The sequence below is a fragment of the Protopterus annectens genome, chromosome 7.part1 (assembly GCF_019279795.1).
Source record: "Protopterus annectens isolate FY-2018-M chromosome 7.part1, PAN1.0, whole genome shotgun sequence".
In the NCBI taxonomy this organism is placed as follows: Eukaryota; Metazoa; Chordata; order Ceratodontiformes; family Protopteridae; genus Protopterus; species Protopterus annectens.
This window is the reverse complement of record NC_056740.1, coordinates 25090583-25115790: the sequence shown is the minus strand read 5'-3', so window position 1 is coordinate 25115790 and position 25208 is coordinate 25090583.

The following is a 25208-nucleotide window of genomic DNA, read 5'->3' as shown; positions in this document are numbered from 1 at the left end:
GTTATGATTCCCAGCTACTTAAATACATCTGAAGGCTGCTTCACAATTAGTGATAAAAGTAGCTTACAAGAAAAGCATTGATACTCCACTAAACTGCAGCTCATTTTCACTTCTCCATCTCAGTGCTTTTCAGTGAGTGATGAGTGAGAATCGTAGTCCCACAAAGTTCTTAAGATCGTAATATCTGGAAAATATAACTTAATGGGTGACAATGATCCAGAATAAGCTGCCTTTATTACTCTTCTTTTAACTGAAACAATTAATAATATAGCTAAAATTAATATTATTTCTTTGTATATGATGGTTCAGCCCAGTAAAATGCATTTCCTATATGCAAAGTATAGACAACTTTAATGCATCTGAGATAAAAGTGTCAGCCTTTATTGTATGTGATCTCATGCTCCTCTGCTTCTCTTGATAACCCAGAAATTACAATGGAAATCTCATGTCCAGCCAATGATTCTTTCATGCACCTGTTATGGATAAGTACAGAGTGAGAGAGAGAGATACATCAAGTCAGTATCTGACAGAAGATTATTGGAAGGGATCCTGATTTCCATTTTCCTGGAACAATATCAGAAAATCCAGAAATGAAGCTGAGTATTGTAAAAACATTGGATTTTCATGGAATTTTCATGGAATATGATATTTTAGGCCAGAGCACTCCTTTACCACAGCTGGACTTGTTCATATATTTACTCATAATACTGTCAGCTTACTTTATTGAGTATTGTGCACATAGAATCTGCTTTAATTTTGCATATGTAGATGCTAGAAGATTTCATCGAAATCATGATAAAGAAACAATTTTAAAGCATTGCTCATTTTCTAGGATTTTTTTTTCTGAAGAAATTCCAATTAAAAATTACAGGAACAGCTTCTAGATTTCATCTCATGAAAATGGAATTTCACTGTTTTGAGAACATTAAATCAGTGTCAATGATCATTGTCACTTACATAATTTTCAACAAAGCTGGTGCTTGGCAGCACACTGGCAGGTAACCTAAATTTCACAATGCAGTCTAGAATTTATTCTTCCCGAATTTTGCAAACACACAACTCAATTAATGATGGAAACATTACACAAATCAGGAAATTCACAGAATTTAAGTTCTTTAGCTGACCTGATATTTAGATTTCCATTGAGACCAGTAACATCCAGAATTAGAATAGATGGACAGCCTGCTGAAAAATTGGATGGCTCTTAAAAAGTGCAGTGGATATGTACTGTACACTTGCAGCAGTCTATACACCTAAGATGGGCAGTGTCAGTCTCGGGACAACAGCCATTGCAAGTATATGGAACTCTTCAGAAGGGCAGCTTCCTTGAAAATGTAAGTGCTTCAGATTGGTATCCCCAAAGTTAAATTATGAAAATGAACTGCAGAAGTACCTTTAGAGTATGTGAGTTGGTAGGGTTTATTTTCTGCTGAAGTTTGTTAGCAGGTAAAAGCTGTCATCCAGGATTCAAAAAATAAAGTTCTATTTTTATCTGCTCAATAGGCTTGCAGAAAATGTTTTAATTATTTAATTGTGAGTATTTTTGAACTTACATAATTATTGATTTGGAAGTATTTTTGAGTGTAAGTATTTAGCTGCAAGTATTCTTGAACTGTCTCTTTTGGAAGCACCAGTGGATCTACTGTCAAATCAACAGGGTGTCCTCACCAACTCACATTCTCTAATGTGACCACTCTGATTTGTTTTTGTTATACTTGGGTCCAAGTCCTCAAAGGGACAGAAAAACAGGAAGCTTCCTTACCAGTGGAAACATGTTTCCTCGAAGTTAAGCTGTGAGGAAAATTAGTACTGTACTATGCCACTTCCCAAAATAAGTATCATGAGTACAGAAGCAAATGGTGTGATATGTAAGAACTATCAAAAACCTGGTTCAGCATAATATAGAAACACTTATGTTAGCCTGTAAAGACTATATTATCACAATAGGCATTATGATGAGTTATCCAAAAAAGTACCAGACAATTTATATGCAGATGTGATACTACTTGCATATGCTATACATGTTATTAAAACATGCATTATAATGTATGGGGGAGGGCAATAATAACACCTATAAAAATAACATTGTATATTACAGACATAAAAAATATGGCAACATAAGAGATAGATGGTCTGTTGAGCCCATCTGAAGGTTGTTGCTAATGTCCCTGTGACGGACATGGGCTATGAGCCCTAACTCCGCCAATGCTACTGTTGTCAGTATTTAATGTGAGACTAAACCAGCAGCATAGGGTTTGAATTCAAATACTGGTGCCAGTTAACTTAGAATGGACAACTGGCCTTAAGTGCCTAGAGTAAATATGTAGTGCTGCCTTGAGAAACAGGCAATCTTTTTCACCCCCAAATGAGCTTTACATTAGTATTGACCTTTTGACCTTTGTATCCAGTGTTGAAATTTTACACTCATTATTCGCATGTCTTTGATGAAGGGACATTTTTCCCTGTAATGCTTGCACTCATTCTCTTTTTTTTTCAATTTCTGCCTGCCTCTGTTGTTGCTCTCTTTCCACCTCATGCTGCTTTGTTTTTTTTTCTCTTTCTCACTCTTTACTAGGTGTCTTAACCTCAGGGAGTTTCATTAATTAATTTTTTCAGTTCATTTTTCATTTTAAGGTAGTCTGGGGATGGACTGAATTGCTTTCCTGCATGATCTGCGCCTACCTTCACTGTCTATTTGGTATCACTATCAGTGGACTGCAATTCAGCCATACACAAGGCTGCTATCATGTCTTTGTTGGGCATATGGGCATCCAGAATGCCCTGGGTTTTATATTCCTTCACCATTTGTGACATAGACATTTTTCCATTAACCAGAAAACTTATTTTGATCTGTATTCTAACTATTCTGACTAAAAAATAAATTAAAAGCTTTGCAAGATATATTATATATTTACCTTGTGGCTACAAGCTGTGCACACATTTATGATCAACACTGTTTTACAATCTATACAAGTCCAACGTTCAAGCTCTAACCAGTTAATGTATGACAGGCAAGGGTTATGGACTTTAAATCCTGGATTGCTGATATCAGTATTTAAGGTGCCATAAAACCATCTGTAAGGGGTCTGAAGTTTACCATTGGTACCAGTTAAGGCACAAAGGGCAATTGATCTTAAGGGAATGTGGTAAATGGACACAGCTGCCTTGGGTAATAGCCAAGCCTTGACACAAACAAATGAGATTTACAATGTGGAGCTACAGTTCAAAGTTATAGTCACTGGCTTCTCAGAATTTGAGCCACCTCAGTCTGAGGTCAGTGCATACCAGTTCTGCCTTACAAGCAGTAAAAAAAACTTGGCCACAATTATTCTGTTCTTGCATATACAAGCAGACACATATGGGGGTTAAATAATGACTTTTCTGCAACACCCTCCCTCTCAAGTTTTATGGTATTGCTGCCACCAGTTTGTCAAAAGTAACAAAATCCTTAAAATATGGCCAACATTTAAATATTCAAATGGTAGCAATTAGTAATTGGCAGCATTCTGCTTGATCTGCACAGGGTCAAGAAACAGCAATTGGGTTATTTTCAAACTGCAATATATTTCCACAGTAATAAATGCACATTTTATTTGTACAGATGTATACATTTCTTGAAAACATTAGATATTTACTAAATATATTTGTTTTCTTAATTCAATATAGCTTTAATAAAGCTTAATTTACTTTTACTGCATTTTCCTTTTAAAGAAATGTAATATTCTTTTTAAGTTTATTGCAATTTTCTTCATAGTTTTATAACTGCCTTCCTCCCATTTTTAAATTCATCTCAGGCTAGATTAAACTATCTGCAGTAATAAGTTTCACACCTGCCTTCAGTCGGGCTGTTCCAGAGGTCCATTATACTTTGGGTGAAATAACTTCTTAATATTTATTCTGAAGCTCGATATCTCTGTTTGCCATGAAAGCCCTATTCTTCCTTTGTTTGCCTGCATTCACCTTCCTTAATGTGATCTTTTGCGCCCATATTGTATCTGCTGTTTCCTTACCTCTAGGCCATGGAGTCCGAACCTGTTCAACCCTTTTCTTATACCTTAATCAGTCCATCTCATTTACTGTTTGCCTCTGGAATGCAGAGTAATAATGGTAATAGCTGGGTGCTTTAGCATTTGCTTGTACTATTTGCATATTTATGTATTTTCTGCATTTTGTGATTTTTTTTTCCTTTCCTTCTACCCAATAAAATCAGTTTTGCTTAATGTTTTATCATGTTTATTGCCTGCTAGTTGGCTGGTTGCTCTGCATTAATTAACATTTCTTAGAATACCATGAGCAAAGTGAGTGGGCAGTTGCAAACAACAGAATGCTGTATGTATCCCCAGGGATCAGACTCTAGAAGCAGAGAAGAATTGCTTCTGATACCCAAGGTTCTGGTCAGGCACTCTGCGCAGTTCTGGAGGTCATACAAGCAAAATGATGTTGGTGTGTGGAAGTATTCCTCTTAAAAAGCATCTGAGGGATGCATATGATGGCAAAGAAAGGATATGGCCTAATATTAGAAGAGCTAAGGGTCTTATCACCTGAAATGAGAAGCAAGAGGGTGGGAATGATGTGTGAGTGCAAAGATCACATCAGGGAGATGTGAAGAGTTTGACTTTAAATGGAGTATTGAGTAATTTGGTTGCTCATCCTGATTATCTATTTTGGCCATAAGCTTAGTAAGAACCTGTGAACCTATGAAGAACAGAGGGAAAGGATGGTAACTGAAAACAGAATGTAGGGCCAACTACTCCTTGGATATGTGAAAATACTTCTTGACAGATAGGGTTGTGTGCCAATGGAAAAGAATACTTAATTGTGTGGTGGATATTTAATTAAAAAAAACAAAAAAAAAACATTCAGCTATGCGTGAAACAGGTGGAAAAATATGTGGCAACTGTACTTGTCCTTTCCTCTCAGTGATGTTGACAGGTCCAACCAATGGAGGGAAGAACAGGCTTACCTACACTTCACTGATGCCTCTTGAGAAGGTATTTTCCTTGACAAAAAATGTAATGTTGCTTTAAGTTTAACTGCAATGTGTTGAACAGTTTCCAGTCAGTTGTACACTATTGAAGAGTTGTTGCCCTTTTCTTCACTGTGTTGCAACCATGGACTTGGTATATATAATGTAGAGGGATGTGGGTGTGAGGTCCCGACGTTGGGGGTACATGGGTGCTTGCCCCTGCAAAAAAAAAAAAAAGACATATGGTGTTTTTATAGTTTTCAATTTACTGTTATCTGAATTTATCTTTCAGAAAGCAGTCAATCAAAATAGTGTGTCTCAATAGAATGTAGACAAACTGGTAGCAAATCACTAGATCCCTTTATTAACATACTATGGTAATGATCCTAGCTCTGCCATCATGTCTGTTGACTGTGACATTTTATGAGTCACAGTCAGGAAAGATAGTGGAGCACAGCAGAAAAAATATTTAACATACAAAGCATATCTTACTACCTAGATTTCCTTGCTGTATTGTGCTGTGATATCATGTAGGATTGCACAGTGCAGCATTTGTTTGGCTGCAGATGGGACTTGAGTTGAGCATGATACAGGAGTGCTTAGTACACTACTGAGTATGTTGCACTCCTATGTGCAACTCGTAAAGATTTGGGATACTTTGTACACCACCCTCAAGGACTGTGAGAACTGTGAGTGCTTAGAGTGGAAATACATTGAAGGTATAGAGTTCGGAAATGGATTAACCCAACTTGAATAATCCAAAGTCATGGTTTGTACCAAGGACTGAAAAGAATTTAATGCTTCATATACTATTACCTCTTCAGTAGTCTGAAATGGATAATGCACTCTTTTGATCCAGTTATTTAGGTTTTGGGGATCAGTCCACATCTTTGTTTTATCCTTTTTTGCAACTGTTACCACATTATTCAACTACACTGTCAATTCTGCCTGTTTGACAATGACACTGTTTCTCCCATACATTTCTTCTCTTACAGGAACCTAGATTTGAGTGTAACAGATACTACTCTTTAAGCAAGAATCACAGTTACATCCTCAAGAAAAATCTTTATTTAACATCCAACTTGTGGACACCCAAACCTTTGAGCAGATCAGAATATTTCCTCAAAATGTCATCTAATTCTGCAGCTCACTTTCTGCTTTTTGTAACTTATGTCTCTGAAAAAAACTTGTAATGAAGAGTTAATTACAACTACTGTTTCATTACATTTACTTGACATAGCAGTTTTGTTGTCAATAAAAATATTGTTGTGCGCACTGGATTCTGCGTTAGATGGTCCCTGTGCTGTAACACCGGTCCAACTTTCGTACTGAACACTCTATGTGACTGTTCTCTGTAAGTGTATGTGAGGGATGACAAAACAGATATTCACATTCTGTCACTCTATATCTTCAGAATTAACAGACTGTTCTGATTTTCATCTATGATATACTAAGATACATACTTCTACAAATAATGAGTCATTTTGCATCTGAGTATGAATTATTTTCATGATATCAGATGTCATACAAGCATCTCTGATCTACATAAGTAGAACCCACAGACATTTCAGCTTTACTCTGTTTGCATGCCTCAGAAACATCAATGACTGGTTGTACCACTTGATTCCATTTTGTTACAGACTCCAGCAAAATAACTATTCCATTACAAAACATTCAAATGATTAAATGTGGTGCAGTGTACCTTTTTGTATAGGCAGGCTCAATCCTTACTCGGAGTGTGTTTTTTGTCTGCTCATTTCTTATCAGGCATTATATGGTAGGCCTTGGACAACAATATGGCATCCATTTCATTGTTTTTTTTTTTTTTGCTTTTTATTTTTAACAGCTTTAGGTTTCATTTTCACCTCTTTCTCATTTACAGACCTTATTTTTCAAACTTCCAGCTCTAGAGCCATCATGCTTTTAAGTTGGAAGTTGAAAAGTTCATTTATTTTACATACTTTAGCTGCATTTTCCAATGTCAAATGTGCTCTTGTTAACAGACTAACCATTAGCTGATCATTTCTAATTCCAAGAGAATTCTAACTCCAATTATTAATGAATCATCCAGGTTGCTAAATTCATATTTGTGCTCTGTGTATAAGATTAGTTACACAATCACTTATTGACTCATGAACTTCTTGATTTCTAGTGAAAATAAATGCTTTACATGTGGTAGATTCTTTTCTTGCTTGCAGTATGCCTATAATTTAGATTCTAAGACCAAAATATTATATTTGCCTTTATTTTTTTTACATTTATTTATTGACTGGGGCAGAGTACTGATATTTATGCTTCTTCTTCTTCTTCAGACTCTGCCCAGGAGCACTTTAGCGTTAACGTGGCTTGCTCAGAAGTCACACAAACAGTAGACGTTGAGGGAATCAAACCTTGTACCACAGGAGGCAGCTCGTTAACAGCATCCTAATCTTCTACAGCAGCTCTCTTTCCCTTCTTCTGTAATGGCAAAAGTCTTAAATAACTTGTTGACTTTGCCATCTGCAACATGAAGGAATGTTGCGCAAACTGTATTTTCTCAGTCTTTTCCCCCAAGTCCACTTGGAGTGAGATACAGCTCCTTATTGAAAAGTCAGCACACAAAATGCAGAGTGCCGATACACATGGAAAAAAAAAGATTGAAAATGCAGGAAAAGGGTAAATCTTGAACATTGCTCTTCTCCTTTAAATTTTGTTTTTGCAGGATGGATTGCCCCTGTGCATCACCTGTGTGGGAGGCCAAATATATATATATATATATATATATATATATATATATATATATATATATATATATATATATATAGTTTCACTTCATAATCTCGAAATGCTGAAATACCGAATTTCAGCATTCCAAGATCATGAAGCCGAACATTCAGAGTAAAGTGCATAAGAGCGAATTTGACTATCTTGAATTCGCACTTATGCATTTCCAGTACGTTGCGTGTAGTGCTATGGTGCCTAAAATTGCAAGTGAGTGAGTGTTTGTGTGTGTTTTTGTATGTTGTATGTGTGGGTAAGGGTAGGGAGGTGTAAGTATGAGTGTGAGTGTTGGATTTCTTGGTGTTTGTGTATGTGTGATGTTTATTTGTGTGTGAGTGAGTGGAGAATGCCGTGGTGTGAGTTTTTTTTTTTTTTTTGCTATGTGCGATCTCCGAGTTGGCATATGTAAGTAGGGGGGTGTGGGGGCGTAGGGTTGTTTGGTTTGCGTGCTGTGGGTGGAATTGTGTGTGTGTTATGTGGTATATGGTGTATGTATGTTCATGATTGTATGATTCGTGATTGTGGGATTCGGTATTGTGAATGGTTTGGCTTCATGGTCTTTGAATGCTGAAATTTGGTATTTCAGAATTTCGAGATTATGAAGTGAAACCATATATATATATATATATATATATATATATATATATATATATATATATATCTGTGTGTGTGTGTATATATATATATATATATATATATATATATATATATATATATATATATATATATATAGTAACTCAGAGATCATCATTCATTGAAGAAAAGGGAATATTCTGAAAAATGGCCATCTTAGTCTAAGTGCCTATTCAGTTTCCACCTTTTGGGACTCATTCTAGGAGGTCCCAACATTTCAAATAGTTACTGCATAATACAGCTGGAAACATTGAATCCACAGTTGATAGCTTTCAGAACTATTCTCCTTTAACTTGACAGAGATTGATGTTTACAGTGAAGCTGTCTTGAACCAAATAGTGAAGAAATGCAGCAGAAATATGTTCGTAGTTTAGTGTAGGATGAAACCAAGGTCAATATATCAAGAGCAAGAATTGAGAATTTAAAATGTGAGAAGTAAATTGTTTTTTAACATGAAAAATTAGAAACTGCAAAAACAAGAGTAATAGCAGTGAATGGATTGCTCAGTCTTACCACTGATGTTGCACCCCCATGGATATGACTTATAGAAGACCCAGTAGGAAGCATACTACAGGTTAAAGTGCAGCAGGACAGAACAATAGAGAACAAGTCTTAAAAAAAGCTTACAGTGTAAAAACGAAATCAGTTATAATACTGTGTCTTATATGTACATTGGTTTCGACAATTTGCATTGTGAATATGATAGCTGAATGAAGATATGCACACACACACTGATTTGTTTACAGTTAGAAACTTTATTGAAAACTGCATTAATAGTAATGATCATTTGACTCAGTAGCTCATTATCAATAACTCCCTTAAAGGCATACTGACCCTTTTCACATACCACTGAATGTCACAGCTATCTTTGAGTCTAATCAAAAGGACTTTTAGAAATATTTACAATTCATGGGAAGCCCAAAGCAGTTTTGGTTCAGAGCTGTTTCTTTTGTTGTAGCATCATGCTTAAGCCCTCATGTATGCAACTACATTCCCAACAAATACCAGCCTACCTCTTGAATTAATGCCTTCTAGGAGAAAATCCTCGGGGTCAATTGTGTGGCTATTTGTATTGGATTCAACAGTTTCTTTCCATGCCTAAAAATAACAGAGCACTTGACAACTCACATCTGGTCTCACCACAAAGTCATAATCATGGACATGGAAAATAATAAGGTATTTCATTCCCAAGACAGGATTTCAGTGGCAATACTATGTCTTAAATATAAAGTTAATATAATCCTGTATCCTGGCAATGCCAAATTCTAGACTTCACACATGAAATGAAACAGAAAAGATTGCAGAACCACTATAACGTTTTCAGACTCTTCAGTACACTACAAAGAGATTTAATTGGTGGACACAATTAATAAAATGTTACGGCATAGCTGTAAGGAGAGGGGTAGCCTTCCATCGTTCTGGATAATCCTGGACCTTTATCTTCATACATACACATTAAGCAAGCAGTCTGCAGACCATTGCAAGCCCAGGCAATAACCCATATTCAGAAGTTCTTTCTGGCGCCAAGGAGGGTAATATAAGATAGAATGGTGGGGAATATGAGAATGCTCATACAATTTTTAGGTTTTCTCCTGAAGGTAGTAGGATGCTACTCTGCTTGATATGTTATGAAAGTTTGTTCTCAGAGTGAGGGATACAATGGGATAGGAATCTATCAGTCCTGTGTGCCTTATTTATCTCTTTATGAAAGTTTAGTTCCTTTAACTAGTATTTGAGGAACCATTTGTTCTGCAAAGGAACAGGAGGTCGAAGAGGGGTGGATCTTTTATGGCTTGAAAGGCTATATACAAGTCCTCATGGAGAAATCTATAAGAAACTGATTACAGTGAGAGAAGGCGAGAAAGATGCCAGAATCTCTGAGATCTTTCAATTTGAATCATATATATTCAGACAAATGCATGCCAAAATGGGTATTATATTCAATAATGAGTCTGTTATATATGAGTATAGTTACAGTGGATATAAAAAGTGTATATACCCCTGTTAAAATGTCATTTTTTTGTAATATAAAAAAAATGAAGCCACAATAAATCATTTCAAAACTTTTCCCACCTTTAATGTGACCTTGAAAAACAAAGAAATCTGTTAGGGGAAAATTTATTTATTTATTTATTTTACATTTGTTGACCGGGCTAGTCCAGCTGGATATATGTCCATTTTCAGTGGAGGCCCGGGGAGAAAAGCTCCACAAATTACAACAACATAAAAGGTCAAGACAAGACAATAACAGTATAATTTGATACATAAGAAGTTTTAACAATTATAGTACAAGCCTAAGATTATATATTTTATATTTCAGTAGGAAAAGGAAAATGTATCTAAGAATAGATGAATAAGACTAATACATTTGTATTAGAAATGGTGTAGTACAAATCTTTATAACATATTACAAAATTAGATACACCTAGTAATTTATGATAAGAGATACTAAGGTCTCACAAAAACCTAAGAAAGAAAAACACTAGAGATCAATAGATAGAGTATAGAAGAACAGCAAACAAGGATGGATTTCTAGTGTTATTTAACACATAGGTTGTGATACTATATGAAGGTGTTTGATCATTCCACAGTATATACTTATTTACATGAGAAAAAATCCTAAGGAAGGTTAAGCTCACTAAAAATTAGTGAGACAACACAAGATTATGATCATGGGAGGCTAGGAATTGTGGGAGTCTAGTTAATAGTTAGGTACTTAGTCTGAGTTAACACAGGGGCATAGCCAGTGTGATTTGAGGTAGGGTTTAAGCTTGCTTTTAAATAAGCTGACAGAGGATATTGAGGTTAGCTGGCTTGGGAGGATGTTTCAGGCTTTACCTACTGTATTGGAGAACAAGGTGTCACCAGCTAAGTTGTTGGATTTTGATAATTTGTACAAGTAGGTTATTAGCTGAGTGTAAGGCCTTGAGGTTATTATAGGGGATGACTAGGGATGTAAGTATGGGTGTATTTTGAGGTAAATACAGGATCTACTATTAATTGATTGAAAAGTATTAAATTTGGCAGCTTTAACCATCCTAACTGATTCAGATTGATACAGTGATGAGTTCTATAGGAGGACCCAGCTGCAAATCTGGCAATATTGTTGTAGGAGGATGTAAGTTTACTCAGATTACTTCTACATATTTTGGTATAGATAGTGGAGGCATAGAGCAAGGTAGAGATGAGGTGGGTATGAGCAATAGTAACCCTGGCTGGAGGTGTAAGAAAGGGTTTTATTCTATAGAGGGAACCTAGTTTCTTGTTTACTTTTTTTATGGTGTTATTAATGTGAGATTCAAAGGACAAGTTGTTATCTATTAGTACCCCGAGTAGTTTGGTGGTTGGTTCAGGAGATATTATAGTTCCATCATTTGAAGTAATAGTAAAGTTAAGTGGGGAGGTTCTGCGGGTGGGGGTAAATAGTAGCATTTTATTTTTTTGGGGGGTTAAGGATAAGACATCTTTGTAGGAGCCAGTTTTCAACTGTACTAAAGGTCATTTGGGTTAGTGACTGAAGTTCTGATTGAGAAGCAGCAGCGCATATGAGTGTGGAGTCGTCAGCATATTGGATACAGTCAGCTTGAGGAATTACAGAATGAAGGTCATTTGTAAAGATGGAGAAGAGTAATGGGCCTAATATAGATCCTTGCGGGACCCCTAGAGTGACTGGGACGTGGGAAGATAAAGTATTTTCCCATAGTACAGCCTATTGCCTGTTATGTAGGTATGATTGGACCCACTGTATAGTATGGTTGTCCAATGACAGGTTTTTGAGTGTGTCTATAAGGAGGTGGTGATTCACCATGTCAAATGCTTTGGACAGGTCAATAAAAACAGCTGAGGATAGAGTATCAATATTACGATTGCTGTTAATATAGTTAGTGAAGGATAAGAGAGCAGAGGTGGTGCTATGAAATGGTCTAAAGCCATGTTGACAGGGTGCTAATAAATTGTGATTGAGTAGGTAGGTTAACAGTTGTATGTGTATACATTTCTCTATTATTTTTGCCAAAGGAGATAGAATAGCTATGGGCCTATAATTGGACAACTCTTTGGAGTTACCGCCCTTATGCAGAGGAATTATGTGAGAGACTTTCCAGATTAGGGGAATTGATCCTTCAGAAATAGTTCTGTTAATGAGGATGGATATGGGGTAGGCTATGACTTTAGCAGCTTTTTGCAGGTATTCTGCAGGTAATTTATCAGCAGAGAGAGTAGTGGGTTTAAGTTTCTGTATGAGGTTACAGATAAGTGAAGTGGGCACTGGCTGAAAATGAAATCGATGAGAATTATTGGTAAAGGTTGTGGCAGAGCCTGGGGTGCTAGGGAATAGCTGGTTGGCTAGGGATTGTATGGTTTCAGTGAAAAAGGTATTAAATGAGTCAGCTATTTGGATGGGATTGTTGTGATCAGAGCCAGTGGGAGAGGGAGTACTTGAGCATCCAGGGTGTAGGAGGTTATTGATACCTTGCCATAATTTATGGGGATTATTTTGGTTGGTTTGTTGTAGTTGGTAGTAGTAGTTTCTTTTATCGGCTAATATGGCTTTTTTGTTTCATTTCTTAGCTGTCTGAATTGCAGGTGGTCTGAGGAGCTTTTTGTTGAGTGCCATTTGGCCCATTGTTTATTTCTTTGGAGGATTTTTTGTTTGGTCGTTTTGGTGAGCCATGGTGCCGGAATGGTTCTAATTCTAACTTTGCGTAATGGGGCATGGCTGTCTAAAATGGTTAGAAATTTAGAGTTAAAGTATTTCATGGCATTATCTATTGGGAGGTATTTCAGGGGTGACCAGTCACAGGTGACTAGTTCAGCTTGAAAGTGAGCAGGGTTAAAATTTTTGGTAGTGCGAATAGTTCTACAGATGGTAGAGTTTAGGATGACAGTTTTTGTTCTGATTAAATAGGTAAGCAAGTGATCACTTGTGTCCTCAGGGAGGGTGCCTGTTTTATAGTTTAGTTTGGGGGTATTAGTGAGTATCCAGTCAAGGGTGCTAGTTTTGTTGTTAGTTTTATTGGTGCGGGTTGGGGATGTTATAGTTTGGGTAAAACCATATAAGTTGATATGAGTAGAAGGCTGCTCAGATATACAGGAGTTCCAGTTAATGTTAAAATCTTCAAGTATAATGGTTTTGTGGGGGTAGTTACTTGAGAGCCAGCTGAGGGTAGATTCTAATGTGTTGATGTTATTGCTTGGGGGAAGATAGACACATGATAGATATATGGCTTTGCTTTTGTTAAGATGAATCTTAGAAGAATTTCTGCATTGTTGCAAAGTGGAGGTTTGGAGTCTAACAAGGTAACTTGTAATCCATTCTTATAAAGTATGGTTACACCTCCTCCTTTTTTAGTGTTACGGTCACGTCTTATGATATTATAGCCAGGGGGTAGAACTGCACTGTCTTGTATTGATGGATTAAGCCATGTTTCAGACAGACAGAGGATGTCAAAGGAATAAACATCAATAAGGGCATGCAGGTAAGCTATTTTGTTATTGATGCTATGAATAGTAAGATGAGCTATCAGGAGAGAGTTGGGGGGCTTGGTAAGTGTCTGTGTGATTGAATTTGTTGGTGTATCAGGCTGTGTAGCTGTGATAGTGGTAGGACCTGGGAGTGGACATGAACTTTTAGGATGAGTTGTAGAAGTTTAAAAATTAGGTTCTTATTTTTTCTAGCTAGTGGGTTACATTGAGAGATGTGATGGAGTCTATGAAATATGGCTGCTGAGTACTTAGCTGAGCTGGGGGGGGTTGCTAACACTATGAGTGGAGCTGGGGGTAAGGACAGAGGTGTGTGTGATGTGGGTATGCAGTCCTAGGAATCTATGGTGTTTGTAGAGAGTAAGTAGATAGGGAATGATAAGTATAATTAGGAGTAGTAATAAAGGTAAGGGTTTACAGGATCCTTGAGCCATTTGTTTAGGTTAAGGTGGTTAAATGTAGGGATATTTGTGGATAGAGTGGTAGGGTAATGGATAAAGGTAAATGAGTGATGGTTCTTTAAGGGGGAGGAGATAGGGGTAAAGTGAGAATATAATAGAGGTAATAGCACTTTAAGGGGAGGAGTTAGAGGTTGGTCCTAATGCATAGGGGTGTGGCAGTTAGAGTATAAGTTTAGGACCACTGGGGGTGGGTGGAATTTGGGGGTAGGGTAAAAAATAATAAAAAGTACATTCAACTGGTTGCATAAATGTGCACACCCTTAAACTAATACTTTGTTGAAGCACCTTTTAATTTACTTGGACTCTGATTAACCCCAAATAAAGTTCAACTGTCGTAGTAGGATTTTCCTGACGTTTACTCAGTTGCCTGCTACAGCAAAAACCATGGTTCACAGAGAGCTTACAAGGCATCACAGGGATATCATTGTTGAAAGGTATCAGTCAGGAGAAGGGTGCAAAAAAATTTCCACAACATTGGATATACCATGAAACACAGTGAAGACAGTCATCAAAAAGAGGAGAAAATATGGGACAACAGTGATGGTGCAAAGAACTGGCCTGCCGTCCAAAATTGATGAAAAAAACAAGACGAAAACTGGTCAGGAAGGCTACCAAGAGACCTACAGAAACATTGAAGGAGCTGCAGGAATTTCTGATGAGTACTGATTGTGTACTACATGTGACAACAATCTCCTGTATTCTCCATATGTCTGGACTATGGGGTAGTGTTGCAAGACAGAAGCCTTTTCTTACACAGAAAAACATCCTGGCCCAGCTAAAATTTGCAAAACAATACATCAAGTCTCCCAAAAGCTTGTGGAAAAATGTGCTATGGTCTGATGAGACCAAGGTTGAACTTTTCGGCCACAATTCCAAAAGGTACTTTTTGCGCAAAAACAACACTTCACATCAACAAAAGAACACCATCCCCACGGTGAAGCATGGTGGTGGCAGTATCATGCTTTGGGGTTGCTTTTCTTCAGCTGGAACTGGGGCTTTTGTCAAGGTGGAGGGAATTATGAACAGTTCCAAATACCAGTCACTTTTGGCTCAAGACCTTCAGGCGTCTGCTATAAAGCTGAAGATGAAGAGGAATTTCACCTTTCAACACGACAATGACCCCGAACATACATCCAAATCAACAAAAGAATTTGGAATGGCCCGGCCAGAGCCCAGACATAAATCCAATAGAAAATCTGTGGAGTGACCTGAAGAGGGTTGTGCACAACAGATGCCCTCACAATCTGACAGCTTTAGAGTGCTTTTGCAAGGAAGAGTAGGCAAATATTGCCAAGTCAAGATGTGCCATGCTGATAGACTCCTACCCAAGAAGGCTGAATGCTGTAATTAAATCAAAAGGTGCTTTAACAAAGTATTAGTTTAAGGGTGTGTACACTTATTCAACCAGCTTATTCTACGTTTTTCATTTTTTATATTTTTTCCCCAAACAGATTTGTTTGTTTTTCAATTGAATTGTACAGGTTATAGGTCACATTAAAGGTGGGAAAATTTTTGAAATTATTTGTTGTGGTCTAATTTTTTTTATATCACAAAAAAACTGGCATTTTAATCCACTGTAAATTAATGCTTTTTTGTTTATATCTAGAGAAAATGCCTTTGGAAATTAGATGAGCCAGCTAGAAGGCTTTCCAAATTATTTTGGAGATGTAATGGTCAAAAGATAAAGGATTATCAACAAAAATGCCTAGAGCCCATTTAATGGTGTCTGATTGAATGGTGTGTCATTTATATGGTATGGGAAAATGTTTTGTTTACCAAAATTAATGATACTATATTTTCATATTTAGTTTTAACCATTGTCCTTACACCAGCATGATCTAACTGATGATGGAGGAATTGTGAGTCAGGATAAGATGAAATAAGAATACCCATTTTACAGTTGCCCACAAAATTAGATAAGCACAGGCCAGGAGTGTTGGACTGAAGGCATATGAAATAGATAACTAGTGAAAATAAGCTCCTAGCAGTGAAGGTGAAAGAGCTTGTTATTTTTTTCTTTTTTGCACAATAGGGTATACCAGGCACCCCATGCTACATGGTAGAGCAGTACAACTATTAGTGAAACCATGTGATATAAATTGGTCTGTTGCAAGCACATAAACTGACTGTTTGATACATGGGGCCTATGTGGGTGACATAATGATGTATAACACCTTTAATGTTTTGACCACAAGCGAGCACTTCAACTCAATAAAAATTAATTTTAGCTGTACTGTAGAATGTCACATCTTCATATCCAAAAACATGGAGTAAACTCTCTTTTTCAGTTAAACCCATTCCATTGATCTATATCTTCAAAAAGAAACTGGATAACTACATGGGTACCTATAAGTTCTTACATGGGATCTGGGGCATCAAACTCCTTGATGGCTAATAGGCTTGTTCATAAAACATATGAGTTTGTGAATCTATGAATAATTTTAGGTTCTAAGTATCTTTCTTCTAGGTGATGCTGAGTGTTACAGCAAATACTTTAGGTTATGAATAGGGAACCCATCTTCAATCTGCTGTTACAAGAACTGTAATGTCAAAGATAATAGAATATTCACAGTGGTATGAAAGATATAAGGAGGGAAACCCTTCTCTTAAAAGCATTTGTGTAGTACCCTCAGCTAAGTCAAGTCCTAGTTAAGACAGATATCACAGCAGTGATATAATAAAACAGATAATGTAGAACACATACTTACCCTCTATGCATGGGATAATTCAAAACCATCATTCCTGTCATGAAGTGTGCCTGCAAGGGCAGGAAATACTTCTCATCAGACTTTCTAAAATGGGATCTATACCTGACTTATGAGTGATACCTGTAGAGAGAACATTATTTCTTCACATAATTTGAACACTGGTAACTCAAAAAGTCATTCCCCAGGATTCAGCAAGCTCTGCACAGCATGCAGGAATAGTGCAGGAGCTGCTGGAGGCAATATGGTCGCCGAGAGATCCAGGAACAACCTCCTGGGACGTGCACGAGCGCTCCTGCACTATCCCTGCATGAACACAGCTTCTGTATGCTAATTACCCCATTTGCAGGGGAAAACCATGCAAATGAGGTGAATTAGTGATCCAGGAAGCTGACAGCCATCGGTGCAGGATTAGTGTAACCTGCAGAAATGTACTCGGTTAGTAACCGAGTACATTTCTGCAAACTACAAAACGGAGCCATGACAGTTCCAAATAAAGGGTGTATATAATATGGAAAGCATGCCAATGGCCAAATATATTGCCATTGGCATGGAAAATAGTTTTAGATAACAAAAAATAACTTTTATTTATTTTATTTGGCCAATTTTAGCTGTTTAAGTGTAGGGCAGTGGTGCGCAAATGGGTTCGGCACGAAAATAAAACTAAAACCTTGAAAAAAGCTTTTTCTGCAAAATCACAGTTTTGCCATTATAGTCAATGGCAGGCAGAAGACAACAAGGCCAGTGAATAGTAGTTGCTAAGAGGGAAGGCTCAGTGGCAGACTTGTAACTGGGCATTAGCAGGCAATTCTATGCAAATGAGGGGAATGATACTGAATCACAGATTTCACCTCATGGCTAGTCTGCATCCAACCGTGTAGGTGCAGGAAAACCATGGTGCAAGCCTAAGAGTTAGCTGACATCATAGTCAGGCATACTGTAAGCTTACTGGAGCTCTGTGGCTCGGGTTTGCCCTTAGCTTAGCAGAGCTAAGGAAGGGTGTGTGTCTGAAGCTGCCAAGCACACTTTACATTGCCTAAACGGGTGTGCATGCCGCGCACTGGGGTTTTAACCAAAAAAAAGAAAGAATTAAATCAGGAAATAGCTCTGTTCAGATGTGAGCACTGGGTTTACATGGCATGCCTTGGGACTTAAACAGGAAGGCAATGGGAAGGGAAAACAGCAGTAGGAAGGTAATGAAGGAGAACTAGTATAGCTGGCAGGTGAAATGTATCAGAATCAGCCAATTACACAGACAGCAGCCCAGCCCAGCACACTACTATAAACTATGCAAACACCTTTCCCTCTGGTTTTTCCCACAAACTCTACACCACCGGTGTACACAAACGAGGATATGTTACCTAACAAAAGCAACAAAATGATAGGGGCTGCATTCGCTCTCTTAATTCAACATGTAGAAGAGGCTGAGGATGGTGAGGATGAGAATGCTGATGACCAACCCACAGTGAGAAGAAGGAGAAGAGTGTACAGACCCAGGGTAACCTACCAGGGGCAACATGAGCTGGGAATAGTGGAGCGCTATAGGGTGGACAGGGACCTCCTACAGAAAATTGTTGAGCTGTGCCAGCAACGCCTCACACAGAGAACCAGCAGAGGGGAACCCATCCCAATGGATACTAAGGTATGTGTACGCTTAAGTATACTAGCCACAGGTACCTTACAAAGGCCAACTGGGGATAGCATGGGGATCTCACATGCATCAGCATCCAGGGTACTACACCAGTTCCTGGATGCCATGTCAGCACATGCCTGTGAGCACATATATTTCCTCAACACCCGTGAGATGTTGACCAGCAATATGCGTCTCTTCCACCAAATAGCAGAATACCCTGAGGTAGTGGGTGCAATAGACTGCATGCACATACACATCAAAGCACCACCCAGTGAGCGGGGTATAGTCTATGTAAACCGCAAGGGCTTACCCTCCAACTGCCAGGTCGTATGTGATGCCCAGTGCATTATAATGAATGTGTGTGCTGGCATCCCTGGAATCTATCATGACTCCCACATCTGGCATCTGACACAGCTGTACCAGAGATTTGCCAATGGGGACATCCCATATGGCCACCTAGTGGGGGATGCTGGTTACACACTGGAGCCCTGGCTGATGACACCCATCAGAAATGCACACACACCCAAACAAGAACTCCATAATGAGGCACACTCACAGACCAGAATCATAATAGAGCATGTGTTTGGGATGCTCATGTCACGGTTCCAGTGCCTGGACATATCCGATGGAGCCTTGCAGTACTCACCAGCTACATGTACCCAAATTGTTATTGTATGTGCCATGCTACACAATATGATCCCGCAGAAACAGCTGCAGCAGGAACAGCATGGGGCAGGGCCACACAGCCCCTCACCACAGCCAAGGCCTACACAGGCACAGAGTGATTCGAAGGAGGAACAACCTGAGCCTGCCCTAGTAGGCAGACGAAGGCATGTCCAGTATGCTTAGGCCTTGGCAAAGCGGCAACGCATAGCACATACACTGACACGGTAGGAACCCAGGGAATGACACCTCACTCTGACTCGCACATACAGTAAAAGGGATACCAAACATGACACTACCTGTGCTTAACCATGTATAGGGAGTGCACTATGTGCATCTGACATAGTCAGCCCTCCAGCACCATCCTCAATACTGGCACAGCCACAAGATAAGTTACGCTCACTATCAACTGCTGAATGTAGTAGTATGTTCTGCTACCTGTATCAATGGTATGGATCTGAGCATGGTAGGGAATTGGGTGGCTAAATGGGATGCCAGAAGATAGTAGACACCTATATCGGCAGCATGAAATCCTTAACAAATACTGGTGTCAACATAGTAGGCAGTACTAGGCAAGGTGACAAAACCCACTGCAGGACATGTGGTGGGCCAAATGTGTGTCCACAGGACACACAAATGCATATCAGTGAGGCTCACATACCCAACAACAGTCTCAGCCAGTGGGACAGAAGTAGATAAACACAAAGAAAGGCTGTGCTAAGGCCTCTGATTGATGGCTATGGAGAACAGCCCCCCTCCAGACCTACACAGACAGACTACAACAGGTCAGGCAGTAGGATGTTAGTTCTGAAGGGTAAGAAGTCTAAAACTGAAATGTAGGTCAATAAAACCTAAAAACTGTAGTACACTGATATGCCTCTAGTCTGCATGATAAGTCAGAATACAGAATGAAATGGAGTACCTGAAATACCAGTACAGTCATAGCAAATGTTTACAGTTGTCAGGTGTGCCCCCCACCACAATCCTATGTAGAAATGTAGTAACATGTATGTCTAGGTATAATAACAGTGGAGCACAGATTATCCGAGCTGGCCAACGTAGCAGGATAGATTATAGCATGTGCACAATACACAGGGCTCTGTGTGTTAGGTTGGTGTGTGTTGTATATTGTGTGAAAGTAGTCAGCATGTAGGCATGGAGGGTTGTGTCCTGGTGGCCATTGCCCATTACTGTTGATGACAGGGTCAAGTTTTCACAACTCCAGTGCCAAACACAATGCATCCCAGCAAGACACATTCCAGCAGTAATCCATACTAATTGTTTGGATGTAATATCTGTCACCATCTGAAAGATGGACATGGCTGGACATGGCATGAATGTGGGCCCAGACATACAAACAGTACACAGGTGGAAGTACCCTATACAGAGTGTATAAAATGTTACTGTCAAATGGACACACCTTTGGAATTGTACATACAGGTTAGCAGCACATTAGCTGGCTGTGTAGTATGGGATACTGATGTTGTCTGGCCAAACACTGGCAGACCACAAAAGGCACATGTATGAAGTACTGAGAAACTGCTCATGTCCTTGCACAAGCCAGCACAAGTGAAATGCCCCATGTATATCTGTGAGTCAGCTGCAAGTTGCTTCCATAACACACATGCACCCAGCTCACCCCACCATCAGCCACAGGTACCTCACAGGTCTTATCCCTGCTGTTGGGAATGAGTACAATATGACCTCCACCTTTATATGGAAATAGCCACAGAATTCAGCATGCTGAAGAGGTGTCCCATGCAGGTGTGTCCCTAGCTGTAAGCAGTACCCTGCCAGCATCCACACCAATGAATCAATAATGACAAAAACTATTGATATTAATAACTTTCACACCTACCCTGTCACCCCAGGGGAATATAGTGGCTTGTAGCCTGGGACTGCAGGAGTGACACAATGCACCAGTCTGCTACAGATGGTCTGCATCACTACCAAATGTCCTACAGTCCTCTGTTAAAGGCCTGTGTCTCACCCGTACTGCCAATGTATGATATCTCATGGACTCCCAAATAATAACATAACACAGTCCACAGAACACAAATGCAAGGCCATGTTGACAAATCCTAGTAGCATGTCCACCATGTCCTACTTCATGAACTGTGGACCATCCCCTAAATACTGCTAGGGCGAAGTGATAACTATAGGGATTCTTATCAGATAACATTTGCATAATGTTCGGAAGAGGATAGAATAATGGGGGGGGGGGGTAGAAGCATGGATGCCATGGAGTGTGTGAAGTCTGAAACTCAGATGTGTGCACATACTATCCCTGCCTGCAAACACAGCAATGGGTGGTGACAAACCTGCTCGTAAACCACAATGTGAATGGGTAATGACCAGTAATATGAGCCCTGCCTCCGGGTAACCTGTGTGAATCTGCCACAGCAGGATATGGCCATACTGTCACATTCATGGATGTGCAAGCATGGGATTCTCAGCCACCACAGTACCAAGGTGCTGAACCATTTACACAGACCCATCAGCAAGTGTCTGCAGCTCCCCCTCCAGAATGGCATGATTGTGCAAGAATATGTAGGCTGCAGACCACAATGCTGGACACAGCTTCTTCATCTTTTGTTCCCCAGGAAATTACTGCAAGCAAATATGTATACCTGTCAGTAGTTGATGACATAAAACATCACAGTGTAAAACAGTGCATATGTCTGAATATCTCTGCTAACACCAAAACCATGTTGCAGAATCAGCACAGACACAATTAATTACAATATCCCACTATCCTTTGCCCATTGTGACCCCATATTGTCAACCGATATATAGCTATATTGTAGAATCAGGTTGCTAGCTATAGGTGTTGAACACAATAGCCTGCACTGGAGTGCAACCTACCTGGAATGGATTCACACATTCATCACAGAAGGTCATACTGGGCATACTCCCACACTTACAGAAATGAAGCCCATGTCTGGCAACAACAGTGGACTATACATATCAGAAAGTCACAGATGTTTGTGCATACACTCCACATTGCACACCAGTCATGCTTTGCACACGCATTGGATAGGAATAAACACATATATCCAAGAACAACACACTATAATAGGCCAAACTTGCACATACATAGATGTGTGGAAGAGAGTAACAGACAGTGATAAACAGCTTCCCATCATGAGGCCTGTCCCACCCAGCACACATCCAGTTGGCTAAAACCACATGATGTGCAAATGTCAATCACTGTAGACATTTGCTTCTCGTATCCCTCAGCACTATAGTGTCTGTGGTGCTTGTGATGACTGTGTAACATGACTGTACAAGTCATTATTCATCTAGCAGTTTTATACACATTTCCTGTTAAATGTAAACCTGTGTGTGACTGAGTGTTGTGTGTGTGCTTCCAGATGAATAGTTTATGGCCCATTCACACACACTGCACTCCCCATTGTCCTACTTTGGCAAGCCTGCTGATGTAATTCACCTTGAAATACACCTTTGGGGAAGGAGTAGCCCTATAAGCTCTGTGGTGCATGCTATAACTGCGTAATGGTATAGTGTGATGCACTAGTTAGGTAGGAATTCTAATCCCAGACATGGCAGCTGTGAAGCTTTTTGTGCGTGTTTGTCCCTCTGTGTGGGGATCAATGCTTTTGAGACCATTCACAGTCACTACACTTTCCATTGCCCTTCTTTGCCAAGCCTGCTGATGTCATTCACCTTGAAATACACCTTTGGTGAAAAAGTAACCCTGAAAGCTCTGTGGTGCATGCTGTAACTGTGTAATTGTGTCTTGTGATGTACTAGTTAGGTAGGAGTTATAATCCTGGACATGGCAGCTGTGAAACTCTGTGTGTGTTTGTCTGTGTAGGGATCAATGCGTTTGAAGCCATTCACAGTCACTGCACTTTCCATTGCCCTACTTTGGCAAGCCTGCTGATGTCATTCACCTTGAAATGCACCTTTGGGGAAAGAGTAGTCCTATAAGCTCCATGGCGTGTGCTATACCTGTGTAATGCTGTAGTGTGATGTGCTAATTAGGTAGGAGCTCTAATCTCAGACATGGCAACTGTGAAACTCTGTGTGTGCTTGTTTGTCTGTGAAGGGATCAATGCTTTTGAGGCAATTCACAGTCACTACACTTTTCATTGCCCTACTTTGGCAAGCCTGCTGATGTCATTCAGCTTGAAATACACCTTTGGGGAAGGAGTATCCATGTAAACTCTGTGGCTCGTGCAGTAAATGCAGTGGAATACATACTTAGGGGTTTGAGTCTCAGCACTGTCAAGTGTGTGTGTGTGTTTGTCATCAGTATCCTGCATGGAGGTAGCTGTGATTGTGTAATAACAGGGCACATTGTGAGGTGGGTTTTGCAATTTTCTTATATGGAGGACCTATTATATGTCACAATGTCCACCTTACAAGGACAACAGATGTCAAACAGCAGAGAGGCTGGTGTAGACAATCCATACTCCTACATGTGACATTATGGATTGGGGAACAATATAGGCAACCCTTGTATTACCCAGAGAACACTCTCCACCCATGTCTCATACACAAACACACTTGGCTAGACAAAACCACTATGTTGGTAGTTCCCTGCATATTACCCACAGATAGTAACCGCTGTGTGATTGCAGTGGACTACAGAGGACATGGCACCCTGTTCCATCCCTACAATAGGCAAATAATTGCTTACAGTGGTCCTTTGCTATGTTCTTCACTGGACACCTGCAACAACTGTAGAGTCAGCAAATGTAACCCACAAAATAAATAACATGCCTTATATGGACAGATGTCATTAACACCAGTGAATACCTGTATCATGCTGTCAATGTAGGTGCAAGATCAACCTGAGTTCCATTGCCAGTTCTCACTACATGAGGTCAGGAATGCCACGTCAGATGATAACAATCTGTCCACACAACATACCCAGGACACCCCAGGTACACTTCCACATGTCACAGAACATGCATGTGGAACATGTGCACATCCCAGACACTGTCCATGTTATGGAATGTAGGACACATACATGGCAAGCATTGCACAGCACTGGCCACACACAATAGTAACCCAGATGAGTGGATGGTGAATACAATACCCAGCTGTCTAGGCTAATCCAGAGACTACACCCCTGAGCCACACTGCAGACCATTGTCATGTGGCCTGATGCCAAGGTATACCCTTTGACTAGCCTTGTACAGCCTTCTGGCACAGTCAACCACTACACATCTGTGAACCAATGAACCTATGCATGTCAGTACTGGCAAACCTGTGTCTGTGAGTGTGTGTGTGTGTGTGTGTGTGTGTGTGTGTGTGTGTGTGTGTGTGTGTGTGTGTGTGTGTGTGTGTGTGTGTGTGTGGAGATTAATGATTTGGAATCCATTCACACTCACTACACCTCCCATTGCCCTCCTGAAGCATGCCTTCTGATGTCAGTCACCTTGACATACCCTTTGCCCATATATCAGCCTGATAACATCTGTGGTGCATGTGATACTTGCATAATACTGTAGTGTAGCAAACTAGTTAGTTAGAAATTCTAATCCTGACCCTGCCAACTGTGATAATCTGTGTGAGTCCCTGAGAGAGTGTGATTGTGTCATCCTTGACACCTGCTTTTGTACTCAGGCACATGTACTACACCTATTTTATTCCTCCTTTATCACTGTTTCTGATGTCACTCACCTTCAAAGATACCTTTGGAGAGCTCTCCAACATTTAAGCTATGTGGTGCATGCAATAACTGCATAAAAATGTAATAGCAATACATAATCAGGTAGGGGTTTGAAACCCAGTACTGGTAAGTGTGTAACACAAACATGCTCAGCTCTTACTCTCTTACCCCCTTCCTTTCTTACTTTGTCTCTGTCTGTCTCTCTTACTACCTCTCTGATGGATGTGGAAAAGTACACCTGCTTTGCTTAGGCAGCAGCTTC